This window comes from Ornithorhynchus anatinus, chromosome 9 (genome assembly GCF_004115215.2).
Source record: "Ornithorhynchus anatinus isolate Pmale09 chromosome 9, mOrnAna1.pri.v4, whole genome shotgun sequence".
NCBI lineage: Eukaryota > Metazoa > Chordata > Mammalia > Monotremata > Ornithorhynchidae > Ornithorhynchus > Ornithorhynchus anatinus.
In genome coordinates, this window is record NC_041736.1 from 36204096 (window position 1) to 36225416 (window position 21321).

Genomic DNA, 21321 nt, shown 5'->3' on the forward strand with positions numbered 1-21321 from the left:
ACTTTATGCAGAGCACCATATTGAGCACTTGGGAGAGGACGATATAACAGAGTTGGTAGACATGTTCCCTGCCCATGAGGAGCTTGCAGTCTAGCTCATCAGTATTCAGTGCATTAACACGTATCTGGGTTACCCAGCTATGGCCAAAAGGAAAGAGCTTGGGCCGGGCGTCAGGGGACCTGGTTCTAGACCAAGAAAGACTAGTAAGATTTGATTTTGATGAACTTCTATTGCTAATGCATGCTGCCCGGTGCTGTGTTTTGGTCCAGATATTGGGGGCTTATTTATATTCCATGGAGGAGAAAATTAAACTGCTACATGCAGATTACTCTTTGCTTACTAGAGCTCAAAGCATCAATGTTTTTGTACAAAGTAAATTTAAATTGGGAGTACTCATAGCCTGCAACACTCAAGTTAGTTCATTTCTCATCAACCCAACTCCTTTTTTTTCCTCCCTCTGCTCCCACTGAAGAGCAGAGGAAGAAGAGGAGTAGCAAACGTGAACATGAATACAATTCCTTGTTCAGCTGCTGGGGGAGAGAGGAGCTTTAATTAGTCACACTTATTTGGCAGTTACTTTGTGCAGAGCACTATACAAAGCACTTGGGAGTATGCAACAGAATTAATATGCATGACCCCTTACCTCAAGGATTTTTCAGTAGAATGGAGGGGAGACGCTTCAAAGAAATTATTCATATATTTGTCCATCATATGAGAAGACGCCATGGAGGGTGACGTTCACCTCTGAGTTTGCGCATGGCTGAAAAAGCGGGGGAAGGATCCATAATCTTGTCCTCACTGTAAAACTGAAAGGCTGCTCCTTTCATTGTTAATTAATTAATGATGGCATTTGTTAAGTGCTTACTATGTGCCAAGCACTATTCTGAGTGCTGGGGTAGATACACAGTAATCAGGTTGCCCCACGTGGAGCTCACAGTCTTCATCCCCATTTTACAGAGGAGGGAACTGAGACACCGAGAAGTGAAGTGACTTGCCCAAAGTCACACAGCTGATAAGTGGCAGAGCCAGAATTAGAACCCACAACCTCTGACTCCTAAGCCCTTGCTCTTTCCAATAAACCATACTGAATCTCTTCTCTTGTTGCCACGCTTAATGTTTGTAGCGTCTTGTGCTTTTTTCCCTTTTATCTCCTCATGTCTCCTTTCTTAGGAAGTATTTGCTTGACTCAATCATTGCTCAAAGAGCTACTCTCCTTGATAATAAAAAAAGAACACAGCTATAATACCTTGTCTATTCACTTTCCCAACTCCACTTTAGCATTGTTTGGTTGTGTTAAATAGAATAAATAGAAGTGCTTTTTGTAGGAATATTCCAGTTCTTCTGTCATGACAGGGGAATCTCTAAAAATATCAGCAGGCAACCAAAAATATTAGCAAGCAAATACCTAAATTTGAAAAATATAAGTGGAGGAAGGAAGTTTTAATAACAATAATAATAATGGTATTTGTTAAGAGCTTACTGTGTGACAGGCACTGTACTAAGCAATGATGTGGATAAAAGCAAATTGAGTTCAACACAGTCCCTGTCCCACAGTCACAGTCCCCATTTTACAGATGAGGTAACTGATACTCAGAGAAGTGAAGTGACTTGCCCACGGTCACACAGCCTACAAATGGGAGAGTCGGGATTAGAACCCATGACCTTCTGACTCCCAGAGTACCCTGGGACTTCTGACCCCCAGGGTTTTAAAGAGCTATCATGCTCCCACTACTGTCACGCAGTTGTTTTTAGTCTTCCCATTTCTTGTTTCTGGGAGCAACCATATTGAAGAATCCATCCATCTTCCCTCTCAATCTCCCAGGTAACCTGGGTCAGTTCTCCACCTCAAAAGAAAGCACTCAAGTATTGTGATTTGGCACTGGCGAGTTAAAACGGAGTCATCTCAAACGTTTAATAGAACAGTTTGAAATTCTGTGAAGTACTGGGAAAGCTAAGGTGTGACAATAATGATTTTCCAATATATTAGGGACTATTTTTAAAAGGATGGAGGTGTTTTCCATATCTGCTGTGGGCACAGCAAAAAGAGATAGGTGTAAATTGCGGCCTGAAGTGTTTTTTTTTCTAAGAGTTAAAAAAGAACTTCCTGGCACTGACAGTAGTGTCACATTAAAATGGATTCCTGATGGAAGCTTTCCTTTCCATCCCTTTGGTTCTTTCACTATTAAAAGCATTTATTCCCTAATGATGTGAGAGGCACATGGCGACTCTAAGGCATTTTGCAAAAGTTTCTCTTTGGGAGTGTCTTTTAGGGGACATTGACTCTTAGATCAATGGAATTCCATTTCTTAGTGCATTTATTTCAGCAATAATTTACAAGATGATATTCAAATGAGTTGAATGAGTTAACATTCTTCCCAAGTAACTAATTTGCCCCCAGGAAATAAATAATTCACGCATCAAAAGGATGTAGCTCATAGTGTCGATGACATTTTTTGAATGAGCAGAATTACTTTTTGCCCTGCTGGCAATAAACTGGGAAAGAGCATAGGACTGGAAATCATGAGACTTGGGTTCTAATGTGAGCCCATTGTGATTAGCTTGTATCTATCCCAGCCTTTAGAACAGTGTCTGGCACATAGTAAGCGCTTAACAAACACCATTTAAAAACAATGTGAAATGGGGATTCAACCCCTGTTTTCTCCCCAGTTTAGACTGTGAGCCCCATATGCGACAAGGATTGTATCTGATCTAATTAATTTATCTACCCTAGTACTTAGAACAGTGCTAGACACATAATAAGCCCTTAACAAATACAGCAATAATAGTAATGATGATTATAATGTAACAAGTGCTGAGTGAGGCAGGTTTACCTCTTTCAGATTACTGGGTAGTCTCATTTTAAACAGTGGTAATGCTTCTTTTCAGTGTCTTAATTCCCCAAATTGACTTTTAGTAGCTGAGAGGGCTAGAGCCAAAGAATACCCATTTGCCCAACATGATTTGCTGGATTCTGAATGAATAAATATGGAAAGAAGTGTCTATGATACTGATAAATGGTGGCACAAAATGTACACTATCTAAAACTCTTTGAAGTTCGGAGTCCTGCTGCCAGAAATGGGATTTGTATGTGAAGAACTTTATTTACTTTTGTGAATTATGGTTACTGACCCCCTATTGACCAGAAATAATTAATTTGTTTATGAATTGAACTTCCTGCAAGGCAGTAGCTTAGGCAAGGGGAGGGTTAGAGTCTTATAACTATTAACTTTCATGTCTGTGGTTTTTAGGCCAAGAATTTGAATGAGAACAAATATTGACTTGGAAAGAGAAGGAATTACCACCATACTTCCATTTAAACCAGATTCAGTCACTCTTAAGGGTCACAGAAACGTATAAAATTTTGATTACTGTTCTGTAACAATGCTGTTTATTTCCTGACACCATTTTGGGTGCAAACTAATTTTGCTGAGGTGTTTTAATCCCTTTGTTATTTAGACACATCCATCAAACTCTAATCCTATTTAACCTCTTTCTCAGTGTTGCAGCCACAGGGATGCAGCTAAACCGACCCTTGAAGCTGCCTAGCCTTGCCGAGCATTGCTTCTGTCCTCTGAGAGGAGCTTATAGTTATTTCTTTGTCAGGGATTATTGGACTGGATGTTCACTGGTCTTCTTCCTGCACTCTCTGTGGTGCCTCAGGACTTAGTAATTGTGGTATTTGTTGAACACTTAATGTGTTCCTTGCTAGGGGTAGATATAATCAGATCAGACACATTCCCTGTCCCACGTGGGACTTTCAGCAGTCAGTCAATCGGTGCTATTTACTGAGTGCTTACTGTGTGCACAGTACTGAATTAAGTACTTGGGGGAGTAGTGTGATTCAGTGGAAAGAGTACGGGCTTGGGAGTCAGAGGTCATGGCTTCTAATCCCGCCTCTGCCACTTGTCTTCTGTGTGGCTTTGGCCAAGTCACTTAACTTCTCTGTGCCTCAGTTACCTCATCTGTATAATGGGGATTAAGACTGAGTCCCATGTGGGACAACCTGATTACCCTGTATCTCCCCCAGGGCTTAGAATAGTGCTTGGCACATAGTAAAAGCTTAACAAATGCAGTTATTATTATAGAATTGTCAGATATGATACCTGCCCTCAAGGAGCGTACAGTCTGGGGGAGGAGCTTACCTCTGGGGGAGGGAGAACAGGTATTTTATAGATGAGGAAACCGAGGCACAGAGAAGTTAAATGACTTACCCAAGGTCACACCACAGACAAGTGGCGGAGCTGGGATTAGGACCCAGGTCTCCTGACCTTACTACTACTAATAATAAGTGTGGTATTTGTTAATACTGCTTCAATTTATGTGCCAAGCACTGTACTGAGCTCTGGAATAGATACAAGATAATCTGGTTGGATCAAGTCCCTATCCCTCATAGGGCTCATGGTCTCAGTCACCATTTTACAGATGAGGTAACTGAGGCACAGAGAAGTGAAGTGACATGCCCAAGGTCACACAGCAGGTAAGTGGCAGAGCTGGTATTAGAATCCAAGTCCTTCTGATGCTCAGGCCTATACTCTTTTCACTAGGCATTACTGCTTCTCGCTGCTTCAATCCTGTGCTCCTAACACAAGGCTATAGGTCATTAGGTCATTTGTTGCCAAATTGTACTTTCCAAATGCTTAGTACAGTGCTCTGCACACAGTAAGTGCTCAATAAATACAATTGAATGAATGAATGAATGAATTCTGGTATGTATAGCCATAGAGTTTTCCTGGTAAAGATGCAGAAGTGGTTTACCATTGCCACCTTCTACGCAGTAAAAACTTGAGTCTCTGCCGTTATCTTTGATCAACGTTTCGATCACATGGTCACCCGCCTTTGACTCTTTCCCAAACAGCCGCTTCCCAGCACAGATGAATCGATTTTACCTGATGCTTCGGTTTAGGCATTTCCATTACGGGTAGCCCCTACGCACACTCTCTTGCCACGATAATGGGTCGATTTATAGGAGATTCTCTTTTAGCTTGGCAAAAATCCTCCTCTAACAGCTGAGCTAGAGTCCTGAGGTGAGCCAAGAGAGGAACTAAGGGCTGTTGGAACAGTCACTAACAGTGTCCTCACCTATTCTGAGCGCAACACTCACAAGGGATGGTCTAAAAAAAGCACCACAAATGCCGGAGAGGGGACTCAAGAGATGAACTCTGTGCCCCTTTGGGCCCAAGGGCTCTCCTGCAGTGGAGTGAATCTGGTGCAATCAATCAATGAGTGGTATTTATTTAGAGTTTTCTGTGAGCAAAGCACTGTGCTAAGTGCTTCATCCTTCACACTGAGGATTTTCTACCAAATGGAAACCTTTCCCTTTTCTAAAAGGTTCAGATTTTTAGTCTGGAGCAGGGATGTTCTGAAGACAATGTTTTATAATTTTGTAATAGTGAAGATTAGAATATTTATTAAACACTTACTAAGTGTCAAATGCTATACTAAGTGCCGGGGTTGACCCAACATCATCATTAATATTATTATTATTTTAATGGTGTTTATTAAGCATTTACTGTGTGCCAGGCACTGTGCTAAGTGCTGGGGTAGATACAAGCTAATCAGGTTGGACACGGTCCATGTCCCACATGGGGCTCACAGCCTTAATCCCCATTTTACAGAGGAGGTAGCTGAGAAAAAGAGAAGTTTAATGGCTTGCCCATGGTCACACAGCAGAGAAGTGGCAGAGCTGGGATTAGAACCCAGGTCATTCTGACTCTCAGACTCGTGCTCTATCCACTAGGCTATGCTGATTCTCTTAACAAATATTGTATTTATTAAGTTCTTATTATGTATCCATCTGTGCTGTAATCGCTGGGGTAGATACAATTTCATCAGTCAGACAGAGTCCCTGCTCTACATGGAGTGCACAACTTTAAGTAGAAGGGAGAGCAGGCACTGAATTCCTGTTTAACAGTTGAAGAAACTGAGGCACAGGGAGGTTAATTGACTTGCCCAAGGTCACGCAGCTAACAACTTTAGAACCCAGGTCCTTTGACTCCCAGGACTGTGTTCTTCCCCCTAGGCCATGCTGCTCCTTGCTACGCCATACTACTCCTCAAGATGGTAAGATTAGACTTTAGTCCCTGCCCCTGAAGGGTTCACACTGTAATTCACTTTTTGATTTTAAGGATCATTCATGGAAAAGTGATTAGAGGACGGGCCTGGGAATCAGAAGGTCATGGATTCTAATCCCGGCTCTGCCACTTATCTGCTGTGTGACCTTGGGCAAGTCACTTTACTTCTTTGTGCCTCAGTTACCTCATTTGTAAAATGGGGACTGAGACTGTGAGCCCCATGTGGGACAGGGACTGTGTCCAACCCCGTTTGCTTGTATCCACTCCGGTGGCTGATACCTAATAAGTGCTTAAGGGCATATCTCTATAGCTTTTGATTTAGGCTTCTCTTAGCATACGGTACATAGTCTTTTCTTTTCCATCAGAGTTTGGCTTTGCAGTGTATCTGGAGAATGAAATAACTTGGCAATGATGATCAGAAATCTAGTTGTCAAATTGTATGTTTGTTTTCTAGTTTTTTGCCTTCTATACTAGAAGGAAAACAGAAACTTGTGCCCCAGATGTACCTCGTTCTAGAAACTGAATCTCAAATTGGTTTTTGAATAGTTAGCCATGTGCTCAGCTTTACACTATGTATAGATATTACATGTTCATGCTTGCATTTCTAGTTGGTATCAATCAGAAAATGGAGTGGAAAACTGTCTTCACATTTTGTGGAAAATTTCTAACTTAGAATTGCAGCATTGTGCATCACCTGTATTATCAATCCATCAGTGGTATTTTACCAATTGTGTGAAGAGTACTGTACTTGTATTAGCAAGAGTACATTAGTATTTATACACAGGAGCCCTACCCTCAAGGACCTGACAGTAAAATGGGGATGATGGAAATTAAAATGAGTTACATAAAGAAAAAAAAGGGATATGTACATGAATTCGCATTGAAGTAAAATTGCGTGTAAGATACGTTCATAACTATTGAGGGAGGTTGTGAGTGTTGAAGTGACCTTGTGTTAAGAGCATGGGCCTGCCTGGGTGTCAGAGGAACTGGGTTCGAATTCCAGCTCTGCCAGTTGTCTGCTGTGTGGTAAGTCGGTTAACTCCTCTGTGCCTCAGTTTCCTCATTGTAAATTGGGGATTCAGTACCTGCCCTCTCTACTACTTAGAATGTGAGCCCTATGTGGAACATGTGTCCATTGTGGTTAATTGTATGATGATGATGATGATGGTATTGGTTAAGCGCTTACTATGTACCAAATGCTGAGATAGATATAAGGTAATCGGTGCCTTAAAGCTAAGGGTCAGAAGTTTCTGCTCAATGCTGAGAGAAATGGAAAACTATTGGCAGATTTTGAAGGATGGGAATATGTGCTCAGAACCATATTTTAGAAAAACGATCCGGGGAGCAGAGTGAAATATGAATTGGAATCGGGGGGAGATTGGAGGCAAGAAGATCAGTGAGGTGGCTGCTACAGTAGTTAAATTGGCATATGATGAGTATCTGGGCCAGATTGGTGACTGTTTGGATGGAAAAATGTTGTGGAGGGAAAACTGACAGGATTTGGTGATGAATTGAAGGGATTGAAAGAGAAGGAGGAAAAAGCCAAGCTTGCAAGTTTAGGAGACCTGGAAGATGAAGACATTTTCACCAGTGATGAGAGAGGGCAGGAAGATGAGGGATTGACCTTATGATATATTGAGCTTGAGGTACTTGGAGGGCTTCCATATACTGGGTCCAGGAAGAAGGTAGAAATTCGAGCTTGTGGAGGAGCGAGGCAGGGCTAGTGAGGTAGATTTGGGAGTCATCCACATAGAGGTGGGAGAGGATGAGTGTCAAAGGATAACTGGGAGAGGAGAAAGGGACCCCGAACATAATCTTGAGAGAGATCCGTAATCGGAACAGGGGGCAGAAAACCCAATGAGATGCTGAAAAGGATCAGGCAGAGAAGAAACAGAAGACAGCTATTTGAGTAAAGCCAAGGTTTGCAGCATGGCCTAGTAGAAAGAGCAAGGGCTTGGCCAGGAGTCAGAGGCCCTGGATTCTAATCCTGCCTCTGACACTTACCTGCTGGGTAACCTTGGGGGAGTCATTTAACTTCTCTGTGCCTCAGTTCCCTCAGCTGCAAAATGGGAATTCAGTACCTGTTCTCTCCTCTACTTTGTGAGCTCCATGTGGGTGCTGATTACTCTGTATCTATCCCAGTCCTTAGTACAGTGCTTGGTGCATAGTTAGTGCTTAACATACACCAGTTGTTATTATTATTATTATTACTGTTTCCAGGAGAAGAGAGTGGTCCATGGTTCTAAAGGCAGCCGTGAGGTTGAGGAGGAATGAGGTAAAGTGGAGTCTGATAGATCTGTAAAGAAAGAAATTCATTCGTTCAATCGTATTTATTGAGCACTTACTGTGTGCAAAGCACTGTACAAAGCACTTGGGAAAGTACAATCTAACAACAGACACATTCCCTGCCCACAAAAAGCTCACAGCCTAAGGACTGATAAGCTGATTGAGGGCAGAGAATATGTCTATCGATCCCACAGCCCACCGCAAGCTTACAGTCTAGAGGAGAGACTGACTTTAAAATGAATAATTATTTTACAATATGGCCTAGTGGATAGAACATGGGCCTGGGAGTCAGAAGGACCCAGGTTCTAATCCTGGCTCCTCCACTTGTCTGCTGTGTGACCTTGGACAAGTCACTTCACTTCTCGCGGCCTCAGTTACCTCATCTGTAAAATGGGGATTAAGACCGTGAGCCCCATGTGGGCCAGGGACTGTGTCCAACCTGATCTAGGTTATATCTATCCCAGATCTTAGAACAGTGCTTGCCACGTATAATTGCTTAACAAATACTATTATTATTACTGTTATTATTATATATCAAATGTAATGAAATTTTTTAAATAATTGTGGTATTAAGCACTTATTGTGTGCTAAGCCCTGTTCTAAGTGCTGGGGTAGATATGGGTAATCAGGTTGGATACAGTTCTTGTCCCTCATGGGACTCACAATCTTGATCCCCATTTTACAGATGAGGAAACTGAGGCCCAGAAAAGTTAAGTATTTGCCCAAGTTTATGTGGCAGACATGTGTCAGAGCAGGAATTAGAACCCATGACCTCTGACTCCCAGGCCGGTGATCTTTAAATATTAGGAGGCATTTCCCCGGGTGGTGTGGGTACCAGATGTCTCCAGACTTGTTGCCATCCGAGAAAGGAAGGGAGGAGGAGGAGGAAGAGAGAGCAAGAGGCTCAGTTGAATGTGAGGAGGGTCTGGAGTAGAGCCGGGCCTTTGGGGAAGGAGCCAGGCATCTTCCCGCTAGGGATGCACTTCCCGATATCCACTCTGACAGCACCGCATAGCCCTCTCATCCGGCTCCAGAGACCCAGCGTGTTGACAGGCCTCCGAGGCGCAACCTCACACCTTCAGGAAACAGCTTCCAGTCGCATTACGCGGGCCGTCTCTGGGCCTGGGAAAGACTATCTCCAAAGATGGCAACGGGCAGCGTTTTTCAAGCTTTGCTCTTGTGTGGTGAAAATCCCAAATCACCAAGCAGATTCCTGTAGGACTTTGAGAAGGTGAGGAGAAGGAGAAGCAGTGTGGCTTGCCGGATAGAGCACGGGACCAAAAGTCAGAATGACCTGGGTGCTAATCCCTGCTCCACCACTTGTCTGCCCTGTGACTTTGGGGAAGTCACTTCACTTCTCCTTGCCTCAGTTCCCTCATCTGTAAAATAGGGATGAAGACTGTGAGCCCCATGTGGGACAGAGACTGGGTCCAACCTGATTAGCTTGAATCTACCCCAGTGCTTGGAGTGCTCCACACATAGTAAGTGCTAAACAAATGCCATTATTATTATGATTATTATTATTAATAATAATAATAAGGAAGAGGAAAGAATCAGCATTCATCTTAGCAAGATTCCTGCAAGTTTTCTTCCCAAGGAGGTAAATAGAGTCAGGGTCACGGCAGTCTGTGGGGATGGATGATTTTGCAGGCAGGAGGTTGGGCTTGGTCTCCTTTTCACCAAGTAAAATACTCTGTAGTTTTCTGATTCAGAAGTTTAGTTGCTATTTTTCTTGTGAAAGAACTGTAACCTATAAGAGGAGAGGGTCTGCTTTGACGCCACTGCATCGCTAAGGCCTCTAGCTGTTGAGTCATCATTATTTTTAGGTAGCTACGTGCTTTTTTAGGTGTTCTAAGAATAGCATTTGGGCCTGGGCTCCGTGGAAAGTCACCTTAGCAAAGATGCTATTACTGCTCAGAGGCTGGAATGGAATGTGTTCTTTATTCCTGGATCCTTAGTACCCTTACTGTTCCTTTCATTCACCTTCTCTCTTTCTACCTTTTAAGGGGGTCTGTTGTTCACCCGATAATGTTATCGGGTATTGCCACTTGAAATAGTGTAACGCTATCTGCCCAGTGTGTGCGTGTGTGTGTGTGTGTGTGTGTGTGTGTGTGTGTGTGTTAACCTCCCTACAAATACCTAGATAGAAAACAATGTTAAATTAAGCTGCTTTACACAACTAATGAAATATTTCTTGGTGTTACATGCATGTAGGCAAGTGGATGTGATGTTATTTCTGGATCAATTGAGCCACTGATGTCTATATTTCATTGTGAATAAATAAGTTTATATTATAAATTTGGCCATCTTTTAATCAAGAATAGGGTCATAAAGTAAATTTGTGCAGCAATGGAAATTTGGATTCTTTTTCTACCATATGCATCCTCATTTTATGATTAAAAACATTACTGAATTCTCTGCTTCTCCTTTTAGATAAAGTTTGCAGGTATCAATGGTCTAGCACTTAAAACAGATTTTCTCATATAATCTTTCTGGAGATAAGGAATCTCCTTCTCAACTATTTTGGCTCTGGGGAGTGAATTATTCAGCTCATTGTTATTGTTCAATAAACCAGGAACCTAGACTTGTTTGAGTGTTTCACCTCTGTGTTATAGTACTACAACCACTTATCTAAATTATAATGGAATGTAACAGACCACAATCTCTCATTTATTTTATTGAGATTATATTTTTCCATGTATCCCCTCAGCCTAAAACTTGGATTTTAAATGTTTTAGAATTTAGAATCAAGAATGTAGATTTTAGAATCTCCGTTTGAGAAGCGGCATGGCCGGTGGAAATAGCACGGACCTGGGAGTCAGGGGACCTGGGTTCCAATCCCGGCTCTTCCGCTTGTCTGCTGTGTGACCTTGGGAAAATCACTTCACTTCTCCCAGGGACCCCATCGGTAAAATGGGGATTTAGACTGTGAGGCCCAGGTGGGACATGGACTGTGTCCATCCTGGTTATCTTGTACCTACCCTAGTGCTTAGTAATAATAATAATGTTGGTATTTGTTAAGCGCTTACTATGTGCCGAGCACTGTTCTAAGCGCTGGGGTAGACATAGGGGAATCAGGTTGTCCCACGTGGGGCTCACAGTCTTAATCCCCATTTTACAAATGAGGGAACTGAGGCACAGAGAAGTTAAGTGACTTGCCCACAGTCACACAGCTGACAAGTGGCAGAGCTGGGATTCGAACTCATGAACCCTGACTCCAAAGCCCGCGCTCTTTCCACTGAGCCACGCTGCTTAGTACAGTGCCTGGCACATAGTAAGCACTTAATAAATCCCATTAAAAGTTCCAAGTAATAAGTGGTATAGGAAATGGGGGTCTTTTGAAAATGTGAACAGTCTACAAGGCACATATACCCTCTGACTGACTGCTGACTCAGCTGAGTGTCATTGGTGGTTGTGAATAAGATACCCCACTGTGACCATTCTGATTTGATTTCATTCCTGTCCTCCCCTTCCTACTTGTCCCACTCATCCTCAGTCCCTCATGCAGTATGACCAAATAATGAATTTCTGCCACATCTCTAACCAGAAAGGGAAACGTTTGCTACTTACATAACTAATTTCATGGGAACATACTATAAAATGAAAAAAAAACAAGCAATGGTATTTGAGTACTTACTGTGTGGCGAGCACTGTACTAACCACTTGGGAAAGTACAATGCAACAGAGTGGTAGACATGTTCCCTGCTCACAATGAGCTTACAGTTTAGAGGGAGAGATATGAGACATTAATATAAATTACAGTGCTGTGACATTCCAAAGCTTAAGGAGCTTACACTCTAATGGGAAAACAAAACAGATAAACACAATGTCACATATACACTAGGCAACAAATTAAGGACATTAAAGGTGTTTAGGTTTTTCTGTGCACAGGGCTTCGATAGCCAGGTTAATCATGAATTCATTGGCTTCCATTGGTAATAGTGAATGTTCTATTGGAATATTATTGATTCATCTTTGAAATCTCCTTTGTGCATGGAAAACTTTCTTCCTAACGTTTTGCCAGCTCCAGTATACGTTTGGGGATTTATTACCCTCTACATAATGGCTAGAGATTCTGACATGCATAATAGTGATCAGGTATAGCACGTGAAAACTTTGAGCAGTTGCTACTGGCGAGCCATCTATTGCTTCAGTATTTCTGTAAAGAAATGCTGAGTTTCATGGGTTCAATATTAAAAAAAACAACATGCCTGAATAGCTTTTCCTAGATCATGACAGTTTTCACAAAATTCAAGCCCACTCTTATTGCTTTATTGTACTTTCCCAAGTGCTTAGTACAGTGAACTGCACACAGTAAGTGCTCAATAAATACAATTGAATGAATGAATGAGAAGGGAACTCATGAATGGATGGAGTGAATAATTCCTATATCTTCCTCTTGTCCCTCAGAGTTCAGGAATACTTAATATTTGAAAACTTTAATCCCACTCTAATATCCCACTGTATTGTTTTCTCCTCAACAATCATCCCTCCTCCATCGATCAAGGAAGATCAGTGAATTCAAGAGAGTTTAATTACTCTGTGTCAAGCACTGTATTAAGCCCTGAGATAGCTATACAATGTGCAGATCAGATCCAGTCCCTGCCGAAGCGTAAGATATTTAATCCCCATTGTACAGATTAGGAAATTGAAGCATAGAGAAGTGAGGTGGTTTACCCAAGGTCACATAGTGGACAAGTGGCAGAGCTGGGATTGGAACCCAAGCCTCCTGATTCCCAGGCTTGGGCTCTTTCCACTAGACCCTGCTGCTTCCCAAGTTAGAAACTCCAATCAGATTTCCAATTCTGTCTTCCCCCTCTCCAAATGAGGGTTGTCTCTAGTTTGCTTTCTCATTTGTCATTTTTACTTTCTCTCTGCCTCCGACTCATCTCTTTTTCCACCATGACTGCCCCTTTCTCCTTCATTTGAAGCTGCATCTCCTGTCCTCTAGGAGATGCATTGTATGGTATTGTCTTCTACAGAAAGTACTCTGTGGTATTGGGTCAGTTTAATTTTAGTCTTGTTTTATGCCATCGAGTCGTCTTCCACCCATAAGGACACCATGCACGCATCTGTCCGAACACCTCACCATCATCTGCAATTGTTCTGCTAGTCTATCCGTAGAGTTTTCTTGGTAAAAATATGGGAGTGGTTTACCATTGCCTCCTTCTGTGCAGTAAACTTGAGTCTTCGCCCTTGATTCTCTCCCATGTCGCTGCCGCCCAGCACAGATGAGTTTTGACTTGTGGCAGATTGCCTTCCACTTGCTAGCCACTGCCCAAGCTAGAAATGGAATGGATATGCCTCTGCTTCACTCTCCCTCCTGTAGTTGAGACTGGAAGAGTACTGGAAACTCTCCAGCTGTGACCCTGAGAGGGGAAATTTCAGTCTTAATGACTGCTAATTCAAATTAGTTTGATTTGTCTCTCTAGCCACCATCTGGCCTGGAACACCCTCCCTCTTCTTATCAGACGGATGATCACTCTCCCCACCTTCAAAGCCTTATTGAAGGCACATCTCCTCCTAGAGGCCTTCCCTAACTAGATCCTCAATTGCCCTTCTCCCACTCCCTTCTGCACTGCCACTGCACTTAGATACGCCCCTTTTATAATCACCCCTCCCTCAGCCCCACAGCGCTTATGGGTACAGACCCATAATTTATTTATTCTTGTTAATATTCAGTCATTCAATAGTATTTATTGAGCGCTTACTATGTGCAGAGCACTGTACTAAACACTTGGGACTATACAACAGAGTTTGTAGACATGATCCCGGCCCAGTAAGTGCTCAGTAAATGATTGATTCAAAGTGGTGAAGTGGGTATGCCCAGAGTCTGTCCAATGTGGCCATTACCATTGTTCTGGATCCCCAGGGGCGTCTCTGTTCTTGGCCTGGGAATTTTTGAAATGTTTGAAGGAATCGAAATGAGCCCTAGTTGAAATCATTTCAAGACAGTGTTCTCAGGCTCAGTCTGGTTTCATTCAATTCATTCAATCGTATTTATTGAGCGCTTACTATCGGGAAAGTACAATACAGCAGTAAACAGTCACATCCCCTGCCTACAATGAGCTTACAATCTAGAGTGGGGGAGACAGACATCAATACAAATAAATTACAGATAAGTACATAAGGGCTGTGGGGCTGGGAGTGGGACCAGCAAAGGAAGCAAATCAGGGTGACGCAGAAGGGAATCGGATTTGCCTTGGAGAACTTTTTGTTGAGTATTTTTCTCCTCCTCTGGAGAATGGAAATAGGGGAAGAGGGAATACATAAGTTCATTCATTTCAGTCATATTTATTGAGCGCTTACTGCGTGCAGAGCGTAGAAGTTGCAGGAATGGTAATTTAAGGAAGAGAGAGTTAGGCAGGTTGGGCAGGCGAAGAAGAGAAGAGAAAACTGGATGTGGAATACAGTCCTTTGTATGGGGAGAACATTTTAGCTCATTTAAAACCATTCTGTGCAGGAAAAGGTACAGTTATGTCTCCGACGCCTTAGTTTGCTGACTGCCTTAAGCCTTTGCTCTAAATGGGCCACTTCATTTCTGATTACTTCTTAGCAGACTGGTCTATCTGATGCTAGTTTCTTGGTTTCAATTGCTATTCTGTAGCGCTTAGAGTTGTGTAGGCTTCTAGTATCTTGGTAATCTAAGCTTTGTTCTTTGTTTGCATGTTATTATTATAATTATCATTATAGTACTTGTTAAGCGCTTACTAGGTGGCAAGCACTAGGGTAGATACAAACTAATCAGGTTGTACACAGTCCCTGACTCACGGGGGACTGAGTCTTAATTCCCATTTTGCAGAAGAGGTAACCGAGGCACAGAAAAGTGAAGTCAGTCATATTTGTGGAGCGCTCACTGTGTGCAGAGCACTTTACTAAGTGCTTGGGAGAGTACAATATAGCAATAAACAGACACATCCCCTGCCCGTAACGAGCAGTCACTTGCCCAAAGTCTCACAGTAGACAAATGGTAGAGCTGGGCTTAGAACCCAGGTCCTTGTGACTCCCAGGCCTGGGATCTGTCCTGTAGGCAAAGCTGCTTCTTATGTGTGGGAGGTGATGGCCCATCAAGGAATTCCAGTTGCATGCGTGGCTTAGTGGAGAGAGCACGGGCTCGGGAGTTAGAGGACTGCTGTGTGATCTTGGACAAGCCCTTTAACTTCTCTGTGCCTCAGTTACCTCATCTGTGAAATGGGGATTAAGGCTGTGTAGCCCATGTGAGACAACCTGATTACCTTTTATCTACCCCAGTGCTTAGAACAGTGCTTGACACATAATAAGCGCTTAATGAATACCATAATTATTATTCTGAAACCCTGCCCTCATCAACCACCTTTCCTCTGCTCCCTCCTCTTTTTCTCTTCGGTGGGGACCAGAGAGTACCTCGGGTCTTACAGCTACTGCACTGAAGACCTGAAAATGGTTTCCATAGCTGCCCTGTGGCAGTGGCTCTTCCAAGATCCCACCATGCCCTTTACCAATTTCCCCATATGAAGTGCCGGTTCTTATCCAATGTTTCCTCTGGCCCTACCTGGCTGTGGTTTCACTTCAGTATAGGCACATAGCCCCTCTTGGGTGTTTTTCTAAAATCGATCCCAGCAGAGCTCTGATTTGTCCATAGTTATAAAGGGGAAAGTTTCCAAATTTGACCAGAGAGGACTTAGGTGGATATGTACTGTATTATTAATTGAAATTTTAGCAATCGATAGTATTCACTAAGTACCTGGCTACCAAAACAATGTAGAGGTGGTGTAGAAGAACTCTGGAGAAACGGCACGGCCTAGTGAAAAGAACAGGTGCCTAGGAGTCAGAGGCCTTGTGTTCTAATCCACACTCTTCCACTTGTCAGCTGTGAGGCCTTGGGCAAGTCACTTAATTTTGTGATGCACTTACTTCATCTGCAAAATGAGGACTAAAACTGTGAGCCCTATGTGGGACATGGACCGTGTCCAATCTGATTAGCCTGTATCTATCCCAGCACTTAGTATAGTACCTGGTCCATAGTAAATGCTTGACAAACACCATAAAAGAACAACGACTTGGTACTTGGGGCTTGGGAGAGTATACTCAGTCAATCAGTGGCATTTATTGCACTCTAATTCTGTGTAGAGTACTATACTAAGCACTTGGGAAAGTACACTATATCAGAGTTGGTAGACATGTTCCCCTCCCACAAGAAGTTTACAGTCTAGTCTACAAATTATGGATACCATTCTTTTCCTCAGAAGCAAAGGAAAATCTTTAACAACTGCAAGGAGTGTGGTTCTCTGTTTTAGCAGCTCTTTGGCATAATGTCTATAACTGCCCAAGTTTCCGAAGTTATAATTCATTGTTGCAAGTTATTGATCCTTAGAAAACTCTCATTCTCCATAATGTTGACCGGACAGTACCCCTCAAGTCAGAGTAATCAATCAATCAATAAAACTGTAATATTTATAATTTCAGAAACTTAAATTTGAGCAAATCATCAGAACATTTATTCGACTTTTATGTAAAACTGACTGAGTTTCTTAGAAATCTCTGAAAGGATGAGATAGTTATTCATTGTTGTTTTTCCTTTGAAAAGTAAAAACTCTTATTTGCTTTACTTTTCATCAGTTCCCTTGGAAGCTTGATTAGTTTATGTGATTTCTTTGAAAACAAGCTCTGAGTAATTAAAGCTGTTATAAGTTTTTAGGAAGACACAAGTTGGCTTAGTAGGAGAGCTTTTCTCTGCTTCTTTCATCTGGCTAAATCCAGAAACAGATTTTGAGGATGTACATAATCACAATCAGTGAAATTAACTCGTTAAATTGCCTTCAAAAGGAATTATGCATGCAGAAGAGAGAAGGGGAGAGTAAGACTCCCGCTCCAAGAACGGAAAGTTTTAAGACCCCTTTTCATTCTCTGGAAACAGTTTTTTGTACTGTTCAGCTCTTAGTGCAGTAATCCCCTCTCCTGCCCCACTTAAACTGTGGCAGTGACATTTTAAAACAGTGAAATGGAGAAAAGTTCCTCTGGAAAAGAATATAGGACATTCAAACATGCATACACACACACACACACACACACACACACACACGCACAAATTACAGGAGGCCTATCTGCTTCAGTGTATGCTAGTTCAATTAATTAATGGTATTTATAGAGCTCTTTATTATATGTAGAGCTTGATATGGTACATGGGGTTCCTGTGTTCTAGGAGCTTACAGTTTAATGGCGGAGACAGACGTTGAAAAAATATAGATGGGGGACGATATATGAGGGTCAGTAGTTTCTGTGTGATGCAGAGAGGATGGGAAACCATTGAAGGTTTGTGAGGAGAGATATACCCAGAATGACTTTTTTAGATAAAGTGGACCAGACAGCAGACCGAAGTAGGTTGGAAGCAGGGAGGTCAGGGAATCCTGAGGGAATCAAATAGCTGCCAGGGAGAAGGGGACGGGGGAAAGAAAGGGAGCCAGTGACCTTCCTCTGTTGCTTCCCATGTCTCATCATCATCATGGTGATATTTGTTAAGTGCTTACTCTGTGTCAGGCACTGCAATAAGCGCTGGGATCGATACAAGCAAAATCGGTTGGACACAGTCTCCTTCCATATGGGGCTCATAGTCTTAACTCCTATTTGACAGATGGGGTAACTGAGGCCCAGAGAAGTGAAGTGACTTACCCAAGGTCAGACAGCAGACAAGTGGCAGAGTCTGGATTAAAACCCAGGTCCTTCCGACTCCCAGGCCCATACTCTATGCACTTGGCCACTCTACTTCTAGGTTTTAAGAGGATGAATGTGTTATACATTTTTAATGTTTATTTCCTGGGTGCTTTTAAAGTTACATTTCTAAAGGCCATTCAATCTTTCCTGAGATACTGTCCTATTTGATTGATAGTAGACTTCCTCTTCTGTCTTAAGAAATCTATCTCTAAAACAAGCTGAGCATTTCATCCTGTTTATTAAGTGTACACTTTCAGCTCCTTCCTTAACCCTACAAGCATATTTCTCCAAGCACACGCTTGTACATATTCTGAACCTATCAATTATTCACATCTGTCATATTCTTCTCTGCTAGAGATCATTTTCCTGATCGATGGTATCTGGGAGATGCTACACAAAAGTATTATAAAGGCCATATCAGTGAAGACCATGCTTTTTCTTCTCTTCTCCCTCTTTAAGTTTAATTTTTAATAACTTCTAGAATCCATACCTAGTAACCTTCCAAAGTGCCTTTGACCAGTTTTTTTCATCTTTTCCTTGAACTTCTTTTTTTTTTAAATGGTGTTAAGCACTTCTATTTACCAGGTACTGTACTAAGCACTGGGGTGGATACAAGCTAATCAGGTTGAAAACAGTCCATGTCCCATATGAGGCTCACACCGTTAATCTCCATTTTACAGATGAGGGAATTGAGGCACTGAGAAGTTAAGTGACTTGCCCAAAGTCATTCAGCAGACAAGTGGCGGAGCTGGGACTAGAACTCAGGTCCTTTTGACTCCCAGCTCGTGCTCTATCCATTAGGCCATGATTCCACTTCTTGCTATGAACTTCATTCTCTTGGTAATGATTATATTGGTAGTCTGCTATTATCCTCTTGTTTTAGTCAAACATTCCCTTCTTACTTTCTCTGACATGCGAAGTTCCATCACAGTTCTAAGACTGGTTTAAATGATTAGATTTGTAGGGCTTGCTGCTTCTTCCCTTGGAGAAGGCATTTTATATTTGAGACATTCCCACACACCAATTGGTTCAGAGACAGTAGTCAGTCAGTCAATCGTATTGAGCGCGTACTGTGTGCAGAGCACTACATTAAGCACTTGGGAGAGTACAGTATAGTGGAGTTGGTAAACATGTTCGTTGCCCACCGTGAGCCAAACTAGTTCTATCCCATACCTGATTTTGATTTATCCCCAGTCTCAGAGCCCTGTTATTTCTACTTTTGTCCCTTTGAGATGCTAAATCCAATTATTACTTTTATATGATCTCATTTTAAAACCAGTTGAATGGAATTATCACAAACCTATCTGTTGTTTGGTTAAGGTAAATTTTATTCTTCTCATTTTTCCTGTTACCGCTTCATTATTACTTTGAAAATTAGTTGAAATTTTAAACCAATGAATCAGTCGTATCTATCGAGCTCTTACCTTGTGCAGAACAGTGTACTTAAACACTTGTACAGCGTACAATATAACAGAGTTGGTGGTCCTTTTCCCTGACGAGCTTACACTCTTTCATTTTGAAAAATCAAAAGCTGGCTGCTTATTCTTTTTTTCAGAAAGAAAAAAGAATGTTATACACTCCAGGTTGAACATACCTCTGAATGCTCTTTCCACACACTGTATTTTCTCTAGGTGTTTTTCTCACATTCTAATATGATTTTGCCTTTTTGAAACTGAGACCCCTCATAATAGATTCAGTGTCTATTCAGTAGATTCAGAACCCATAATAGATGGGTTCTCTTAGTTGACATTAGTTTCCATGTTTCTGAGTAATTTGCCACTGTTTCATCATCCCCAACGTGTTGCTCTTTTTATGATATTTGTACCACAGTGAAAGTTCTCTTTTAGTTATAGTGTGCAGTCTCCACAGTTCCTCTAGACTGTAAATTCGTTGTGGGCAGGGAATAGATCTACCAAGTTTGTTGTACTCTCCCAAGCAGTTTAGTCTGGTGCTCTGCACACTGTATGTGCTCAGTAAATATGATTGATTGATTTAGTTGGCTGCTTGCTGTCACTTCCATAGTTTTAGGTCATTTTGTCTTCTAAATATTTGTATTCAGAGTTAGATTTTCCCCTCATATGTAATTTTTGTTAATCAGCTGAATTTGATATGGTGCCCATGATTTGTTTCTCAATGTCCATTGAAATTCACAATAGCTTCCATTTTAGTGTCCTCTCGATAATTTCATGAATGTGTTTCTATCAATTCAGTAGTGCGGATGTGAAAAGTACTAGAGTCTGACACAAAAGGCAATTCAGGGAGGTGAATAGCTGTTTCCTGCTGACCGATTCAGCCCCGGGCTGATGCTGTGATTCCAGAGAAACATCACGGAAGACCAGGCTTCACTTCTTTGATCTGAAGGAATCCTAATTTGCCCTGACCTTTGGTCATCCCTGACTAAAGGGTCCTAGAGAAATTCCAGGCCTCAGCTACCAACCTTCCCCATTGCTTTGCATGTCAAAGAAATATAAGCACCGTAAATGTAAGAATGATGTAACAAAGTTGCATACTATCAAAAGTACTGACCCAGTGGAATGAGAAATTTAATGAGTGGAAAAAAAATGAGGTCCATTTTATCCTCTCTTCTTGGCGCTCCCTCTAGACTGTAAGCTCCCTCTAGATTGAAAGCTTGTTGTGGGCAGGGAATGTGTCTGTCATAATGTTATGTTATACTCTCCCAGCATTTAGTACATTAGTACATTTAGTACCCACCAAACAGTAAGCTCTCAATAAATGCGATTGATTGATCTGTTGGACATATGATATTCACCCCACCCTCAGTCCCACAGCTCTTAAGTAGATATCTTAAGTAGAGAAGCAGCATGGCTCAGTGGAAAGAGCGCGGGCTTGGGAGTCAGAGGTCATGGGTTCTAATCCCGGCTCCGCCGCTGGTCAGCTGTGTGACCTTGGGCAAGTCACTTAACTTCTCTGTGCCTCAGTTACCTCCTCTGTAAAATGGGGATTAAAAAACCTGTGAGCCCCACGTGAGACAACGTGATCACCTTGTATCCCCCAGCGCTTAGAACAGTGCTTTGCACATAGTAAGCGCTTAACAAATACCACAATTATTATTATATCTAGAAATTACATATTCTAAATTATTTATATTAATGTCTGTCTCCCCCTCTAGATTGTAAACTCAATGTAAGCAGGGAACATATCTGCCAACTGTTTTATTGTATTCTCCCAAGTGTTTAGTATATACTGTTCTACACACAGTAAGCAGTCCATAAATACTATTGATGATAGATTGATAGGATAAATCCCAGTGATC

The 21321-nt window shown here is 42.0% G+C and overlaps 1 protein-coding gene and 1 non-coding gene across 3 annotated transcripts in view; one reads left to right on the forward strand and one right to left on the reverse strand.

Moving 5' to 3' along the window:
• The window catches only part of RCAN2 (regulator of calcineurin 2), a 145998-nt gene that overhangs the window by 27289 nt on the left and 97388 nt on the right, over nt 1–21321 (forward strand). The gene's annotated exons all lie outside the window — the stretch shown is intronic.
• Nucleotides 13599–13736, reverse strand: LOC114814471. Its single transcript, XR_003762264.1, has one exon. It is a non-coding gene; the product is annotated as a small nucleolar RNA SNORA7 (small nucleolar RNA).